Raw genomic sequence first — 17,367 nt, forward strand, 5'->3', positions numbered from 1 at the left:
CATCAGGGGCTACCATCCGCGAAACATCGAATACACATGAACAGCAAAATTACGATTCCAGGAACATTTTTCACTTTTTCCAGAAATCATATTTCGTGAAATTATGCTTGTTTTTGGGTTAACAGCAACGGGAATTAACAATTACATATAGTCAAACGGGAAAATACATAAACTATATTATTGTAGGAACCAAAGTTTGACAATATGAGAGAAAAAAATGATACACAAGAACATATAGCTAAGACAGAAGAACGCAGTTACTGATGAATACTTTTCGTGATGTCACCGGAATAATATGTTAGTTCCGGGACGACGTTTCAACAAGTCCTTTACTAGTCATGCTCTGGTGAAATTCTGGATCCTAGCTTCCGATTATCCGGGTGCGTCCGTCTCGTCTCAAGCGGAGATGAGATGGAGCTAGATATTCGCTAGATATTCACGCAGTCAACTGCTCCCGTTATTATAGAATCCTAGGTACCCCTGGGGTGACATGGCACCTCCGTGTCTCAGAAGATGAACGCGTGTTCCTCGATGATGGTGTGCTCTGCTACCACCGACTTGTCCAGCTAGACCAAGCGGACATTGTTCGCTTGCTCTGCACGTCTCTCTGAGATGCTATCACTTCTTTGACGAAATACTGATAAATTTCGTAACAGTTCTGTCTCTTACGTAGTGCACTAGGGAACACAGTGTTCAGGTAACTTGGCGACACACTCACTGAGTTTCTCTGAACTCAGGACCATCGAAGTTAGCTCTAAACTTCATATCATTAGCGTCCCCATTCGCACTTGCGATATATGAAATCACAGTTGGACCAGAACTTGCTTCAAATTTTAGATCACAACAGCATGAAAATTGTTTCAAGACGTAACTGATAAATGCAGAAAACTTCAGTTTCCTTCATACATTGATTGCTGGATTTTCCTTCATTGCAACAAAAATAAATGCATGTTATTTAACATATATTACTATCTAGAAAAATAGTATTATTTAAAATTTTCAAACGTCAGTTAATAAAATATGCTTAAGATACAGGTTCAACATCTTCAATCACATTATCAACTAACTTTCGCTCCCATAACAAAGTCCAATTATGCATCTAAAGTCCATTGTTGTTCCATAACAAACTAACATAATTCCTTTCTAAATTTGCGAAAAATACTAACGTTGTTCGGCGTTAAATCGAAAATTGCGCTTCCAGGGTTAATTTTCTCTTGTTTCGCTGCTGCTCTCTACCAGTAATTGTTATCAACTCCTCGCTTGTGCTGTTTTCCTATTGTTCATGGAGTGCGACTCTGTAGTCTAATCACAGCTTTTTCCGGCAATTAGTGCCGACACTGCTATAAAAAACTGAACTCCGCCAGAAGAGGCCATGGAGGTCCAACGGTAGCGACCGGCCGCCGTGTCATCCTCAGCACACAGGCGTCACTAGATGCGGATGTGGAAGGGCATATGGTCAGCATACCGCTCTCCTGGCCGTATGACAGATCGGAGCCGCTACTTCTCAGTCAAGTAGCTCCTTAGCTTGCCTAACAAGGGCTGAGTGCATCCCGTTTATAATCTGCGCTCGGCAGACCTCATGGTCACCCATCCAAGTGCTAGCCCAATCCGAAAGAACTTCGGTGATCTGACGGGAACCGGTGTTACCACCTCGGCAAGGCCGATGTCTCCACACAGCTACATCTCGATTCGAGATTGTATTCTGTTCTTCCTTCGTTTCTTCCGCACCAACTTTCACGCGGACATTCGCCGCAGCAGTACTTGTCAAGGTTTCCGATTCCGCTACGTGCGGCCAGACACACGACCCGCCACTTGATGGAGTGAACTGCTAGACTGGAGTGGGCGGACGTGAACGCGCACGGCCCGTGCCCCAGGGCAGCACGCGCCGGTGCGGTCTACTTGGCGGCACAGCCGTGGCAGTGAAACACGCCCGGCCAGGCATTGGCAGCGAAAGCCGCGGCGACCTTCAGCAGTCTCCGTAGGCACTAAAGCACGGAGTGTGCCGTGTCACCGCAGCCTTTCAGCGCAGTTGAGCACTCTAGCTTACACGGAGGTACAGGACACAGGTATACGAACAAATCGCCCGTACGGACATAGTTAGCTTGCATTACTAGAAAGAACCACCAGAATCTTCTCGCGAGGGATGCACGGGGGTTGGACAAAGATACGAAAACATTGCGAGAAATGCATGCTTGAACACAGATGCTGATGCTAGGCAAGACTGTGTCTGACCCAGAACAACACCTCTGAAATCTCCTCCGTAGGTTGCAAGTTTCAGTCATGTTCCGAGTAGTTGTGAGTACATTATGTAGGAGCTAAGTGATGTAGAACGAGGGTAAACTGCTGTTCCTGTGGTGGATGCTTCCGTAACCAAGAGAGACGAAGTGTTTGGTGTTTCAAGAGGCACCGTATCTAAGATTTCTACCGCATTCGAGGAAAGTGGAGAAACGTCATCCAAGTCACAACAGTGACGAAATTGTGTGTTGAATCGACACAAAAGTTTTCTGGGTGTGATACCGCGTCATATTGTATAAAAATACTGCTGGAGAAAACCAACGTTTCGGTCACAGTTGCAGTGCCCTTCTTCTAGGTCTACTGGTGCGTTTTAGCTATGCAGTGTCCCTTATATTTTGTTATTAAGTTCACTGCGCGTGTACTTCATAATTTTAAAAAGATAGTTCATTTCATTGGTCACTTAAGGAAGGTTCAAAATGATTGGAAAAGAGCACAGGTAGTCCCAGTCTTCAAGAAGGGTCGTCGAGCAGATGCGCAAAACTCTAGACCTATATCTCTGACATCGATCTGTTGTAGAATTTTAGAACATGTTTTTTGCTCGCGTATCATGTCATTTCTGCAAACCCAGAATCTACTCTGTAGGAATCAACATGGATTCAGGAAACAGCGATCGTGTGAGACCCAACTCGCTTTATTTGTTCATGAGACCCAGAAAATATTAGATACAGGCTCCCAGGCAGTTGACATTTTCCTTGACTTCCGGAAGGCGTTCGATACAGTTCCGCACCGTCGCCTGATAAACAAAGTAAGAGCCAATGGAATATCATACCAGCTGGGTGGCTGGATTGAAGAGCTTTTAGCAAACAGAACACAGCATGTTGTTCTCAACGGAGAGACGTCTACAGTCGTTAAAGTAGCCTCTGGCGTACCACAGGGGAGTGTTATGGGACCATTGCTTTTCACAATATATATAAATCACCTAATAGACAGTGTCGGAAGTTCCATGCGGCTTTTCGCGGATGATGCTGTAGTATACAGAGAAGTTGCAGCAATAGAAAATTGCAGCGAAATGCAGGAAGATCTGCAGCGGATAGGCACTTGGTGCAGGGAGTGGCAACTGACCCTTAACATAGACAAATGTAATGTATTGCGAATACATAGAAAGAAGGGTCCTTTATTGTATGATTATATGATAGCGGAACAAACACTTGCAGCAGCTACTTCTGTAAAATAAAAAATATCTGGGAGTATGCGTGCGGAACGATTTGAAGTAGAATGATCATATAAAATTAGTTGTTGGTAAGGCGGGTGCCAGGTTGAGATTCATTGGGAGAGTCCTTAGAAACTGTAGTCCCTCAACAAAAGAGGTGGCTTACAAAACACTCGTTCGACCTATACCTGAGTATTGCTCGTCAGTGTGGGATCCGTACCAGGTCGGGTTGACAGAGGAGATTAGGTAAGCGTGATAGCGTTACGGAGATGTTTAATAAACTCAAGTGGCAGACTCTGCAAGAGAGGCGCTCTGCATCGCGGTGTAGCTTGCTGTACAGGTTTCGAGAGGGTGCGTTTCTGGATGAGGTATCGAATATATTGATTCCTCCTACTTATACCTCCCGAGGAGATCACGAATGTAAAATTAGAGAGATTCGAGCGCGCACGGAGGCTTTCCGGCAGTCGTTCTTCCCGCGAACCACACGCGACTGGAACGGGAAAGGGAGGTAAAGACAGTGGCACGTAAAGTGCCCTCCGCCACACGTCGTTGGGTGGCTTGCGTATAAATTTAGATGTAGTAGAAGAAGGAGAGGGAACTTTATTTTAATAGGTTATTGCGAAGGGGGGATAACGTAACCTCTGTTGTCTATTGGTTCTTGTGTTATGTGCCACGGTTGGTGGTCACCGTCGAATGAGAAGTTGTCTGCTGTTTACCAAACGCTGGACGTCGGCCGCGCTGCGGCAGTTACTCGTCGGTAGTGCTCGAGCCTCGTGTTGACAGTGCGGTCTGTTAGGCTCTGATAGCTGGCAGCCAAGATGGGGCAAGCCTGAGTCCATCGTCTCTATTCATGTTCGTAGGATGTTTAAAATTTCGATGGCCTCTCTGATTTTGCGTTGCGTCATAATCGGCCAACACACAGGCTTCGCTGAATTATATTTCTTTCCCTCAGTTTTGCTGATGTTCTGCCACTGCAGATTTGTTGTGTTGCCCTAGACGAATATAGCTCTCATGTTCCCGAATGAGCATTGCTATTGGCCTGCCAGTAAGCAGGAGCCAACTTCTCAGAAATGGCTCGGAGCACTATGGGACTTAACTTCTGAGGTCATCAGTCCCCTAGAACTTAGAACTACTTAAACCTAACTAACCTAAGGACATCACACACATCCATGACCGAGGCAGGATTCGAACCTGCGACCATAGCGGTCGCGCGGTTCCAGACTGTAGCGCCTAGAACCGCTCGGCCACACCGGCCGGCGCCAACTTCTCATTCGCTGGTGGCCACCAATCATGACACATAATACAAGAGTCAATAGGCAATAGAGGCTACAGCTCTCCCTCCACCGCAGTAACCTATTAAAATAAAGTTCCTTCTCCTTCTTCCTTAAGTGACCAATGAAATGAACTAACCTTTTAAAATTATGACGTAATGGTATGCGCAGTGAACAGTAATAACAAAATATAAGGGACACTGCATAGCTAGAACGCAACAGTAGACCCAGAAAAAGGCCGCTGCAACCGTGGCCGAAACGTTGCTCTTCTCCAGCAGTAGTTTTATACATGTGGAATAATCGGGTCTACTGCCGGATGTTTGTGTCGCTCTGGCACAATATTTCGGCCACGTAACTCGTTGCCTTTCTCAGGTGCTACCTGAGACTGCCGTATTGGAGGTAACGAGTTACGTGGCCGAAATATTGTGCCAGAGCGACACAAACATCCGGCAGTAGACCCGATTATTCCACACGTCAAGATCTCGTCGGGAAAGCCTGAAGAGTTACAGTAGTTTTACGCATTATGACGCGGTATCACACCCAGAAAACGCTTATGTCGACTGACTCAGGCCGCGGAAGCCTACGCAATTACATGTGTATTCAGTGATTGTGACGACGGCCATCGAAGAGTACTGTGACGAAAAAAAAGGGACTGCAACTGACGAATTCATTACAGAACCCTTTCCGCACGAAAACAATGTGAAGGAGTGCCCAGAAGCTGGAAACTGCAGGGCGAGCCGGAATTCCCAAACAATTAATCAGCGACGTAAATTCCCATAACAGGAAAACGTGGTGCCGATGCCACGAAACCTGGACCATGTAGAAGCGAATGAATTTCATTTGGTCGGATAACTTTCGTGTCACACTGTTGCTAACTTCTGGTCGAGTTTAGATTTCAAGAATGAATCGTGGAGGGGATCTGTGACACTTTGGGCAGCCCTATCATGACTGTGGAAGTCCATGGTTACTCCTCAAGGTAGCATTACTGTCAAGGATTATGTGACCATTTTCGGAAATCCGACCCATCCAGTGGCACAGTGTTTATTCCCCAGTGGTGATGCTGTTTTCCAAGACGAGGATCGCTATTCACACAGCTCGCAACGTCCAGGACTGGTCTTGTGAGCACTAGAATGTATTTTCTCAACGTCCCTGAACACCACAGCCACCAGATCTCAATAATATTTACCCTTTGTGGTATAGTTTGGAGAGGACAGTGCATGTTCGCTATCCACCTCCATGATCATTATCTGAAATAGCCACTATTTAGCAGCCGGCCGGAGTGGCCGAGTGGTTCTAGGCGCTACAGCCTGGAACCGGCATGGATATGTGTGATGTCCTTAGGTTAGTTAGGTTTAAGTAGTTCTAAGTTCTAGGGGACTGATGACCTCAGAAGTTAAGCCCCATAGTGCTCAGAACCATTTGAACCACTATTTAGCAAAAGAATAGCATAATTTACTTGAAATAGCATAATTTACTTGAAATAGTGTAATTTGCTTGAAATAGCATAATTTACTTGAAAGCCTGTATTTATCCGTTTTGGGACGAATGAACGCTGTTTTGAATGCCAACGGTTCTCCTACACCGTAATGGGCACGGTTGTGTGTAGCGTTTTTTGGTGTTTCCTTATTTTTGTCCACCCCCGTACCTCAGCTTACTTGTTCGGCTGTCCACATAAACCGCAGTCGGTCTCTGGCCTAGCGAATCAGCCTCCATCTGTTCATGAATTCTTTTTCATCTAGTCCCACCGTGCTCACATGTGTCCCGATATCGTTACTCCATCTCAGCCGTGTTCTTCCCCTTGATCTGTTATCTCTGATATCTTCTACCACCACTTGTCTGGTTTTATGGCTTTCTCGACGCATTATGTGCTGATAACCACTTCGGTCTTTTCTCTTTAATCACTGCCATAACGTCCAGTGATTTGAACAACTCGTGTATGTCACGCTTTTTTTAAAAATGTCAGGACTTTCCTTTCTATCTTTTGGGCTATAGTCCAGTTCCCTACTCCATATACGATCACAGTTTATATTACAGTCCTCTAGATCATAATCTTCACGAATATCGATAGAAGGCGTGACTTGAGCAGCTCTCAGAGAACAAAACCTCGACCTGCTTCCTGCCTGAATTCTTGCCGTTACTTCCTGGTCTACCTCATTCCTTTCACTGAATACTGCCCAAGATATCTGCACAGTTTTACCCACTCAATGATTTTACCATCTACATATAAAAGTCTGTCATCGTACTCTCTGCTAAACTTGTTAAAACCAACGAAAAATGTTTTTCCGATACGCGTATGTGTCTGTCGCAGTATACATTACTTTCATTTATCTGTAAAACCCTGATTTTGTGTACAGGCTATGTCTGAAGGTTAACCAATCTGACGACTACAGACACAAAACACTGAACGAACGTGAACCGTCAACACTAGGAGCGATCTTCTGTCAATGTGATGCATTGTTTGGCTGGAGCAGCAGTCAGTTTTTGTCGCTACATTTTGCGAACGTACTAAACTTGGATGCCAGGAAGCATTTCTGAAAGAACTATTCCCCAGTCTTCGGACTGGTTTGATGGGGCCCGGCACTAACTTCTCTCCTGTGCCAACCTTTTCATCCCAGCGTAGCACTAGCAACCGACGTCATCAGCTATTTGCTAGATGTATTCCAATCTCTGTCTACCTCTACAGTTTTTGCCATCTACAGCTTCCTCTAGTACCATGGAGGTCATTCCCTCGTGTCTTAACAGATGTCCTATCATCCTGCCCCTTCTCCTTATCAGTGTTTTCCTCATGTTCGTTTCTTCTCCTCATTCCTTACCTTAACAGTCCACGTAATTTTCAACACTTCTGTAGCACCACATCTCAAATGCTTCGATTCTCTTCTGTTCCCACAGTCCATGTTTCACTACCACACAATGCTGTACTCCAGACGTACATTCTCAGAAATTTCTTTCTCAAATTAAGGCCGATATTTGATATTAGTAGACTTCTCTTGGGCAGGAATCCCCTTTTTGAAAATGCTAGTCGGCTTTTGATGTCCTCCTTAATCCATCCGTCAATTGTGATGTTAAGTTTCTCGCTGTTCTCATTTCTACTATTTCTCATTACCTTCGTATTTCTTCGATTTACTCTCAAACCATACTGTGTACTCATTAGACTGTTCATTCCGTTCAGCAGGTCATGTAATTCTTCTTCACTTTCACTCAGCAATGTCATCAGCGAATCGTACCATTGATATCCTTTCACCTTGACTTTTAATTCCACAACTGAACCTTTCTTTTATTTCCATCATCGCTTCCTCGATGTACAGATTGAACAGTAGGCGGTGGTCTTACTCCCTTTCTAACGCGAAAACTTCTTTCTTGGTCGTCCACTCTTATTATTCCCTCCTGGTTGTTGTACATATTGTATATGACCCGTCTCTCCCTATAGCTTAACCCTGATTTTTCAGAATTTCGACCACCTTGCACTATTTTACATTGTCGAACGCTTTTTCCAAACTGATCGTCATCTAGCGCATCCTCAATTTTCTTTTTCATTATTCTGTATATTATTCTTGTAAGCAACTTGGATGCATGAGCTGTTAGGCTGTTTGTGCGATAATTCTCGCACTTGTCAGCTCTTGCCGTCTTCGGAACAGTGTGGATGATGCTTTTCCGAAAGTCAGATGGTATGTCGCCAGCCTCATACATTCTACATACTAACGTGAATAGTCGTTTTGTTGCCACTTCCCCCAATTATTTTAGAAATTGTGATGGAATGTTATCTATCCCTTCTGCCTTCTTAAGTCCTCCACAGCTCTTTTAAATTCTGATTCTAATAGTGGATCCCCTATCTCTTCTAAATCGTCTCCTGTTTCTTCTTCTATCACATCAGACAAATCTGTCCCTGTCGCTATGCCGGTATGTCGAGCATAAAACGTAGTATCCTGATGTCTTTTTGAAACTCTATCATTTACCCCATTGTTTTGTATTTTAGATTTGATTCACGGATCCAGTTATATGGCTCCTTGCGTCACGACTATGACGTGTGGGACCTGAAGATGGCATCAATGTAAAGCCGAAACTGGTAGCAGGTATAATTTCATAAAATAAATTTCTACAATACATACGACCCTGGACATAGTCGATACGCGGACTCATTTTACAGGTGGGATGCCACAGTGTCTCTGGTTTGTTACTGTTGGGCTCCGAACAGAGAATCAAGCACATTAGAGATGAATGCCCCTTGCTTTCCTATCAGGGGGGTTGGTTCAAATGGCTCTCAGCACTATGGGACTTAACAGCTAGGGTCATCATTCCCCTAGAACTTAGAACTACTTAAACCTAACTAACCTAAGGACATCACACACATCCATGCCCGAGGCAGGATTCGAACCTGCGACCGTAGTGGTCGCGCGGTTCCGGACTGAAGCGCCTAGAACCGCATGGCCACTCCGGCCGGCCAGGGGAGTTGGAGCGATCTCATGAAAGCTGATGAAATAGCTCTTATATGAATTAGGAATTTTATGTGTAGTTTTGTACCTTCAAATGTTGAAATGTGTGTGAAGTCTTTATCAAAAAATGTTCAAATGTGTGTGGAATCTTATGGGACTTAACTGCTAAGGTCATCAGTCCCTAAGCTTACACACTACTTAACCAAAATTATCCCAAGGACCAAGAAACACACCCATGCCCCAGGGAGGACTCGAACCTCCGCCGTGACCAGCCGCACAGTCCAGGACTGTAGCGCCTTAGATTTTTATCTTCTTGTTATATGTGTATACTAATGTTATATACCTGTATTTTTAAACTTCTTGTGAGCCTTACGAATAAATAAAAGTGAAGTGCTGACGCGGTGTGCTACACAACTGACGGTTCGTACCAAATCTTTATACCCCCATGTGGGATGGAGACTGGCGTACCGTGAGGAAGTGTTGCATTTATCAGTAATCATCCCTGTGTGTGGTGCGTCGCAATGGACGGGACGTTACAGCCGGGTGGGCCCAAAACTTTTGTCTGCATATTGCTGAGTCGTCTTTCACTGATGATTTACTGACACCGGCCGGAGTGGCCGAGGGATTCTAGGCGCTACAGTCTGGAACCGCGCGACCGCTACTGACGCAGGTTCGAATCCTGCCTCGAGCGTGGATGTGTGTGATGTCCATAGGTTATTTAGGTGTCAGTAGTTCTAAGTTCTAGGGGACTGATGACCTCAGATTTTAAGTCCCATAGTGCTCAGGGCCATTTACTGAAATCTCGTCCAAGTAACTGGATTATGTTAAATCTGATGAGCCTTCGTTGTCAGAGCTGTACCAATGGTTTTGAGACCTTTCTAATGTAATGACCTTAGCCGCACATTGGCAAACTAAAATAAGAGTAAAAGTAAAATTTTGTACGTGACTGCACGTACAGAGACCATAAATAGTTACAATTGAATGAAAAACAGCCCTCGGTCACTATTTTGAACAAATTAACCTGGTTTCAGCACTGCTAGGCGTGTCTTTCTCAGAATTTAAATCAAGGAATCATGTTAGAGACGATTCTTTGATTTAAATTCTGAGGAATACACTCCTAGCAGTGTTGAAACCAGGTTGTTGTTGTTGTGGTCTTCAGTCCTGAGACTGGTTTGATGCAGCTCTCCATGCTACTCTATCCTGTGCAAGCTTCTTCATCTCCCAGTACCTACCGCAACCTACATCCTTCTGAATCTGCTTAGTGTAATCGTCTCTTGGACTCCCTCTACGATTTTTACCCTCCACGCTGCCCTCCAACGCTAAATTTGTGATCCCTTGATGCCTCAAAACATGTCCTACCAACCGATCCCTTCTTCTAGTCTAGTTGTGCCACAAACTTCTCTTCTCCCCAATCCTATTCAATACCTCCTCATTAGTTACGTGATCTACCCACCTTATTTTCAGCATTCTTCTGTAGCACCACATTTCGAAAGCTTCTGTTCTCTTCTTGTCCACACTATTTATCGTCCATGTTTCACTTCCATACATGGCTACACTCCATACCAATACTTTCAGAAACGACTTCCTGAGACTTAAATCTATACTCGATGTTAACAAATTTCTCTTCTTCAGAAACGATTTCCTTGCCATTGCCAGTCTACATTTTATATCCTCTCTACTTCGACCATCATCAGTTATTTTACTCCCTAAATAGCAAAACTCCTTTACTACTTTAAGTGTCTCATTTCCTAATCTGATTCCCTTAGCATCACCCGATTTAATTTGACTACATTCCATTATCCTCGTTTTGCTTTTGTTGATGTTCATCTTATATCCTCCTTTCAAGACACTGTCCATTCCGTTCAACTGCTCTTCCAAGTCTTTTGCTATCTCTGACAGAATTACAATGTCATCGGCGAACCTCAAAGTTTTTACTTCTTCTCCATGAATTTTAATGCCTACTCCGAATTTTTCGTTTGTTTCCTTTACTGCTTGCTCAATATACAGATTGAATAACATAGGGGAGAGGCTACAACCCTGTCTCACTCCCTTCCCAACCACTGCTTCCATTTCATGCCCCTCGACTCTTACAACTGCCATCTGGTTTCTGTACAAATTGTAAATAGCCTTTCGCTCCCTGTATTTTACTCCTGCCACCTTTAGAATTTGAAAGAGAGTATTCCAGTTAACATTGTCAAAAGGTTCCTTAAATCTACAAATGCTAGAAACGTAGGTTTGCCTTTTCTTAATCTCTCTTCTAAGATAAGTCTTAAGGTTAGTATTGCCTCACGTGTTCCAACATTTCTACGGAATCGAAACTGATCTTCCCCGAGGTCCGCTTCTACCAGTTTTTCCATTCGTCTGTAAAGAATTCGCGTTAGTATTTTGCAGCTGTGACTTATTAAACTGATTGTTCGGTAATTTTCACATCTGTCAACACCTGCTTTCTTTCGGATTGGAATTATTATATTCTTCTTGAAGTCTGAGGGTGCAGTAAGGCACGGTGTTTCCTCTGTGGGGAACCCGGAAATTTTGCTCGCTCGTGTTACCGAAAATCTATATCGGCACAAAACAGGTGACGCCAAAGGGCAAACGCCGAGGCGCTCTCTCTATTCCTGGGGCCTGTAATCACCTAGGCGCAGCTAGTTTGCATCCCCTCCCCCATGCCTGCGTGAGTATTAATCATGAACCTGTGTATGGTGTTCTTGATTCTGGTAGCTCTTCATTGAGGTACGACTGGTACCTCAGACTTAAGGCTATTCGTAAGTTGACACAGCTACGACAAGTGCTTACCGGATGTCGTACAGTTAGCGGGCAGCAGCGCTCTACCCTTGACTCGTTGCGCATTCATTGCGGGGTGAGCGTTTTTTCTTGGCCACTTAATTTCATGGGCATTAAACGTCTGCGTGTTGATTTACTGTTGGGCTGTGATTTTATTAGTAACAGCAGAGTCGTCCCCGATTATGACCAAGGGTATTACCAGTTTAAAAAAATGTTCAAATGTGTGTGAAATCTTATGGGACTTAACTGTTAAGGTCATCAGTCCCTAAGCTTACACACTACTTAACCTAAATTATCCTAAGGACAAACACGGGCACCCATGCCCGAGGGAGGACTCGAACCTCCGCGGGGACCAGCCGCACAGTCCATGACTGCAGCGCCATAGACTGCTCGGCTAATCCCGCGCTACACTACCACTTCAATTTCGTCTTTTGCTGGCGTGCTCACAGGTCAGGGGTTCATTTGGTGTCCGTTTAGGAGGCTCAGCAGCTATGGGTGGTATTTCGGCAATTTCCTCATAGTAAACAATGTATGACAGACAGAATCGAATATTGGATCCAGCTGACGCATCAGGCTCCTGTTGGTCTATTTCTCTACCGCCTGGCGCCACCGATAACGAAGGCGTTGCGTCAGGAAATAGGGTAAACATTGGCAGGAGATGTTATCGGATCATCAGTTTCGCATTATGCTTCCCCTATTTTTCTAGTAAAACAGGATATTGGAGGATGAGCTAGAACCATTGTTGATTATCTTCTTTTGAATGGCAAGAAGGTATTTGAATTAGTGGCCCTGCCAGATCTACACAATTGTTTCCTAGGGCAAGGTATTTCCCCGTTCTCGGTCTCCACCAAGCATATTACCAAATTCCCCTGGCAGAGGAATCGGAAGCTGTGACGGTATTAGTTACGGAATGGAACGTGAATGAATTTAACTGTTTGCTTTTTGGGTTGTCCACTGGAGCAGCGGTCCTTCCATGTTAGTTCGAATCTGTTTTAGATGCTAGCAAGTTCCAAGTCGTTTATAATTACATGGGTGATGCCGTCATTTAAAGCAATACTTTTTTCGAACGTCAGCACCAGGTGCTGGCGAGGTTGGAGGAGGCGGACATAACTGTGAAACACCTCAAGGGTTACTTTAGTGCGGTCTGACATTTCTTTTTTGTGTCATTTAGTTTCGGATGATGGAATTCGTGTAGACCGTTCATGGACTCGGGCTATTCACAGTATTCGTCCCCCTGGAACCAAAATGAGAATAGCTCAGTTTATCGAGATATTTTCCCAAGTGTGTTCCAAAGTTCACCGAGTAGGCGCCTGCATTGAACTTTGTTGTTTAGGAAAGAGGAAGAATTCAAATGGACCAAAAGTCAGCAAGCTGCCTTTGACTTCCTGAATGGCCCTCTTATTGGCCGTCTCAAATTTCGATTTACTCTTTATTTTACCAACTGATGTTTCATATTCGGAAATAGCAGTCGTCCTGCTGTGGGAACAGTACGGGGAGAGCCGCCCTATCGCTTTTGCGTCACGCACTTTTAAAGGCCACAGATTTGCTTTTAGTTTTGTTTTGTTTTAGTGCGCAAAAACAACTGGGATCATACGCGCCCAAGTCCAAACAGAGAGCTGGTCGCTATGGGCAAGCGGTTCTTGGCGCTTCAGTCTCGAACCGCGCGACCGCTACGGTCGCGGGTTCGAATCCTGCCTCGGGCATGGATGTGTGTGATGTCCTTAGGTTAGTTAGATTTAAGTAGTTCTAAGTTCTAGGGGACTGATGACCTCAGATGTTAAGTCACATAGTGCTCAGACCCATAGCCATTTGAACCAAGGACCTTGAAAAAGGGACACCATACAGAAACGGAGTTTCAAAACTAAAAATTAAACGGCCTTCACCATATTGCTTTGACAGACAAAAAGTAAAACACGGTCGACAGCCCGCGCGTCGTTTGATAACTCAAACCCAAGTCAGAACGTAAAAGGTGAGCATTCCGTCAGGAAGTGGCGGACAGTTAAAACTTGGGGGCAATGTGTACAAAGCGGTGGTCCAGAGCCACTTAGCAAATGACGATGGCTAAAAAGGCAGTGCCCAATACGCAGCCGAGTTAAAATGATCTCTTCCCGGCGGGAGGGCCGAGAGGAGGTCGTCCAAGGAGGTGGGAGAGGCTTAATAAGCCAGAGCTTATTACCGTGAATGGAGGACCATTGGCGATGCTAAAGGGACACCCACCTGCTGACAGACGGAAACATGGAAATCATCGGAGGGAGTGTAGGAACTAGCGGGCTGAGGTACGAGGACTGCAGCCTTGGCAGCAGCGTCAGCGGCCTTGTTTCCTGGCAGACCGACATAATCAGGAAACCAGAGAAACATCACCCTGGCTCCACCAAGAGTGAGCAAGTAACAGTTTTCCTGGACCCGCTGCACTAAGGATGGGCCGTGTACACAGACTTTGAAGAGCACTGAGTGGGTATGAGCAGAGGACACAATTGAAACATCACCCTGGCTCCACCAAGAGTGAGCAAGAAACAGTTTTCCTGGACCCGCTGCACTAAGGGATGGGCCGTGTACAGCGCACATAGACTTTGAAGAGCACTGAGTGGGTATGAGCAGAGGACACAATTGAGAAGGCTGTGTCACCGGATGTACAACGTGGTCTGATACAGGGCGAAGAGTTCGGCTGTAAATACTGACCAGGGTGCCGAAAGACACGGTTGCCAATGACGAAGGCTCACTCCACCCTACGGTTAGTTCGAGAGCCATCAGTGTATATAAGGGTACTATCGCGAACTTCCATGCGAAGTTCGAGAAACTGAAGGCTATAGAGCGAGGCGGGAGTAGTGTCCTTAGGAAGTAACAAATGCCAAGGTTAACATGGACCGTTTCACGAAGCCAAGGTGGTGAAGGGTTCGCATCCACCGGAAAAGTTGTAGGTAGTGTGAAGCTCAGCCGCCGTAGCAAGTGCCGAAAGCGGACTCTAGGAGGTAACAGAAAAGAGGGACGCGCCCCATACTGGCGATCAAAGGAATCATCGAAGAAGGAGGCATATGATGGATGGCCACGCATGGCAGACAAACGGCATGCGTACCTGCTGAGGAAAAAGGCACGGCGGTAGGACAACGGTAATTGAGCAGCTTCAGCGTACAGACTGTCAACCGGGCTAGAATAAAAGGCGCCAGTGGCCAAACGGATGCGACGATGGGGGATAGTGTTGAGACGGCGTAAGAGGGATGGACGTGCAGACGCATAAACAGGACACTCGTAGTCGAGTTTCGAACGGGCAAGGGATCAGTACAAACGGAGGAGGGTGGTTCAATCGGCACCCCAGGAAGTACTATGGAGGACACGTAGGACATTGAGGAACCACGTACAGTGGACTGTCAGGTAAGAGACGTGGGAGGACCAAGAGAGTTTCCTATCGAGCATGAGCCAAAGGAATTTCGTAGTTTCAACGGACCGAAGGGCAACAGGCCCAAGACGTAAATATGATGGGAGAAACCTATTGTGTCGCCAGAAATTCAGACAGACGGTTTTGTCAGTGGAAAAGCGAAAGCCATTGTCGATGCTACAGGAGCAAAGACGGTCAAGACATCGCTGAAAACGCCGCTCAGTAGACAGGTCCTTGTAGAACTGCAGTAGATAGCAGAATCGACGATAGAAAGGGAGCCGGAGGTGCCTGGTGGGAGACAGGCCTTTATAGGGTTAGTGGTAACAGCAAAGAAGACGATGCTGCGGACGGAACCCTGAGGCACACCATCTTCCTGGATAAAGGTGTCCGACAAGACAGAACACACAAGCACCTGGAAAACCCGGTCTTTTAAACATTCCTGAAGGAAACAGGGCAGGCGGCCACGGAAGCCCCACGTAAAAGAAGTATGGAGGATGTCAGTTCTCCATCAGGCGTCGTAGGCCTTCTCCAAATCGAAAAACACAGCCACATCTGCGATTTCTGCAGGAAACCATTCATGACATGGGTGGACATAGCGACGAGATGGCCTACTGCAGAACGCTGCGCTCCAAATCCACACTGTGCATTTGTCAGTAAATTGCTAGACTCGAGTCACCATACCAGCTGGGCATAAATCATATGTTACATCACCTTACAAACGCTGCCAATGAGAGAGATCGGGCGGCAGCTAGAAGGAAGGTTTTTGTCCTTACCGAGCTTAGGGGTGGGTATGACGGTGGCTTCACGCCAACGTCCGGGAAATGTGCCGTCCGCTCAGATGCGGTTGTACATGTTAAGCAGAAAGTGCTTGCCCGCAAGAGAAAGGTGCTGCAACATATGAAAGTGGATGGCGTCTGGCCCTCGGGAGGAGGATCGGGATGAACTGAGAGCATGATCTAGCTCCGTCATAGTAAAGGCGGCATTGGAGCACTTACGATTCGGAGAAGAGAGGGGCATCGCCCGAGCTTCCTTCACTCGTTTCCGATGGAGGACGGCAGGGTGATAGTGGAAAGAACTCGAAATGTCCGCAAATGGCGGCCCAAGGTGTTGGAGATAGCAATAGGGTCCACGATGACATCGTATGCTGCTGTCAGACCGAAAACTGGGGTATGTATCTTGGTCCCAAAGAGCCGTCGGAGGATGGATCACACGATAGAGTAAGGGGTGGAACTGTTAAAAGAACTAGTGAATGAAATCCTGCTAGTTCTTTAGTTATCCCGAAGAACGCGACGACACTGTGCACGCATCTGTTTATAATGAATGCAGTTTGCCATCGTAGGATGACGGTTAAAAACGCGGAGAACACGTCTCCGTGCGCCAATTGCGTCGTGGCATGCCTCAGACCACCAAGGGACTGGGACACGACACGGTAAAGTGCGAGGAATGGAACGTTCTCACATTTGTGAGATACTACACCTGGTCATCACAACTGAGAAAATCTTGGTCTTTGAAGGTTGCCAGGGAGGAGTAGAGCTGCCAGCCAGCCTGAAATGGGTGCTCGAGCAAGTATCAGAAAGAGCGGACTACTCAAGATGACGGGCAAGCTTGGCAAAGCAGAACGATACGTCCAAATGGGAGCAGGTATGTGAGGAGTCGGAAAGAAAAGAGGGTGCCCCAGTGTTAAGGCAGAAGAGGTTAAGTTGGTTAAGAAAGTCAGCCAAGAGCACACCTCTCTGACAGGTCCTGGGAGAACCCCAAAGGGGATGATGCACAATAAAGTCACCGAGTAGCAAAAATGGGGGAGGTAGCTCCCCAATAACCTGAAGGAAGTCTGCCCTGGTGACATCGAATTATGGAGGGACATAAATGGTACAGATGGGAAAAGTCAGGTGGGGATGTCATGATGGATGGGGAAAGCCATGATGAGGGATGTCACCTCAGCGGCTGTCGACTGACAGCCTGTGTAGAATCGCTACTACAGGGCACAGAAGCAGGAGTATCCTGCTCCATGGGGTCCATAGAAGCATCGGCTTCCTTGTGTGGTCAGTCTGAGGAGTCCAACGCTGA

The sequence above is a fragment of the Schistocerca americana genome, chromosome 3, assembly GCF_021461395.2.
Source record: "Schistocerca americana isolate TAMUIC-IGC-003095 chromosome 3, iqSchAmer2.1, whole genome shotgun sequence".
Taxonomy (NCBI): Eukaryota; Metazoa; Arthropoda; class Insecta; order Orthoptera; family Acrididae; genus Schistocerca; species Schistocerca americana.